General features: G+C 49.9%; 1 non-coding gene across 1 annotated transcript; it reads left to right on the top strand.

Annotated features, from left to right (window-relative positions):
- The first annotated feature begins 1,796 nt into the window (after positions 1-1,796).
- On the top strand, positions 1,797-1,927 carry LOC132354406 (U6atac minor spliceosomal RNA). Its single transcript, XR_009499273.1, has one exon. It is a non-coding gene; the product is annotated as a U6atac minor spliceosomal RNA (small nuclear RNA).
- Positions 1,928-2,214: the final 287 nt, after the last annotated feature.

The raw sequence follows: 2,214 nt of genomic DNA, 5'->3' as shown, positions 1-2,214 counted from the left end.
AGGAAGCAGGGGCAGACAGGAAGCAGACAAAAAGCAGGGGCAGACAGGAAGCAGACAGGAAGCAGGGGCAGACAGGAAGCAGACAAAAAGCAGGGGCAGACAGGAAGCAGACAGGAAGCAGGGGCAGACAGGAAGCAGACAAAAAGCAGGGGCAGACAGGAAGCAGACAGGAAGCAGGGGCAGACAGGAAGCAGACAAAAAGCAGGGGCAGACAGGAAGCAGACAGGAAGCAGGGGCAGACAGGAAGCAGACAGGAAGCAGACAGGAAGCAGACAAGAAGCAGGGGCAGACAGGAAACAAGCAGGAAGCAGAGAGGGAGCAGCGGCAGACAGGAAGCAGACAGGAAGCAGGGGCAGACAGGAAGCAGACAGGAAGCAGACAGGAAGCAGGGGCAGACAGGAAGCAAACAGGAAGCAGACAAGAAGCAGGGGCAGACAGGAAGCAAACAGGAAGCAGACAGGAAGCAGACAAGAAGCAGGGGCAGACAGGAAACAAGCAGGAAGCAGAGAGAGAGCAGGGGCAGACAGCAAGCAGACAGGAAGCAGGGGCAGACAGGAAGCAGGGGCAGACAGGAAGCAAACAGGAAGCAGACAAGAAGCAGGGGCAGACAGGAAGAGCTCCCTTCTCCTCCAGCCTTCCGGCTCCCTGAGGGCCCCCAGCAGCAGAGGCTACGCCAGCTGGCCAAGCCCAAATGCAGTCTGCAGCATCCTGGCCCCAGCATCCATCAGCCAGTGTGGAAGGGCGGGTTTGAAGCCAAGACAATAACTTACCTGGCACAGTCCATCTCTTAGGCTACTCTGTGACCACGCACGTTTAAGAACCTCCATACGACATCAGACGACTCTACGACCCCACCAAACAAGATGCAAACGGCCTTCATACAAAGGAAGATGTTCTTACCCTCAGCCCAAAATGAGTCCCAAGGGCCATTGTAGGTATCCCTGGGCTACGTGACTTGCTCCTTCAATTCAGTCACAGTCTCATCTGAGTATTGTTACCTAGGGACTAAACCGTAAAATTAACCTCCAACAGACGTGTAGAAAACAATACGGAGAAGAAAGGCAGAGAAGAAAAACTAGTTAATACGCCCACGGGCACACACAACAAGCAAGGAAGAAAATATGCCTGGACGCTGCCGTCCTGATTTCTGAAACAGTCATGAAGCCATAATTAACACTCTTAACTTCCTTCTTCTGCTACCCATTCTGTTTCCTTTGCCCCTCTCCAGGGCTCAGCTGGTTGAGGTTCTTCACCTATTGGAGTGACCTTCATTCACGTAGGTCATGAATAGGGTCTGAATCCTTGGTGGTCCTGTCTCTTTGTTGTTACTGTGAACTATTGTTTTACGTTAACTTTGACTGCTGGACTTGGAAGATCTAAGTAAGAGGCACCCGGGAGTGTCCCCTGGGTTCTAGCCGTAGCTTTCCTCAGCCCCACTATGTAACACAAACCCCATTTCCCGTTTATACTCGGGATCACACGTCCCACAGAGTGAGTAACCCCCTTCTCTTTCTGTTGGTCAGTGGCATGAGGAGCCCATCCAGTCTTGGCGGACTCAATCTCCAGCTCACGGGAGCCCATTGTGGCATCTCCTGGTGGAAGCATTCATTCCCTAAGGAATCAGACCTCCAAACCAACAGAGAGAGTGTTCACAAATGGGAAACAAAGACCCTGTCGGTGTATTATTAGGTGTAACTGTGAAAGCAGACACTCCCCTTTCCAGCTCAGAACCATGGCCCATGTATTCAGTCTAAGAGAAAGAGAGAACCACACATTGGTCCCTGATCAAAAGCATCGTTCTGTATGAAAGGAAAGACAGTTAGCATTCTCCTTGATGAGGATAGAAGATGCCCTTGGGTCTCACGACATGCAGACAGTTAAAGCATTGCTACCTACTTCCTGGTTCTTCCCACTTCTAGGTGTATTCCCAAAGAATCGAGAGCTGAGACTCAAACAAATTTGGTACACCCATGTTCGTATCAGCATTACTCACAACAGCCAAAGGAAACAACCCAAATGACCCTCACAGGACAAAGGGATAAAGAGAATGAGGTGTATACATACAATGGAAAATTATTCGACCTTAAAAAAGAAAGGAGGAAATTCTGTCATATGCTACAACATGAACAAACCTTGAGGTCATTATGTTGAGTGAAATAAATAAGTCATACACACAAGGCCACACACAGTATGATTCCAGTTACATGAGGTTCA

This window comes from Balaenoptera ricei, chromosome 19, assembly GCF_028023285.1.
Source record: "Balaenoptera ricei isolate mBalRic1 chromosome 19, mBalRic1.hap2, whole genome shotgun sequence".
Classification (NCBI taxonomy): Eukaryota; Metazoa; Chordata; class Mammalia; order Artiodactyla; family Balaenopteridae; genus Balaenoptera; species Balaenoptera ricei.
Note: the sequence above shows the minus strand (reverse complement) of the source record. Positions and strands in the feature narration are given on the sequence as shown.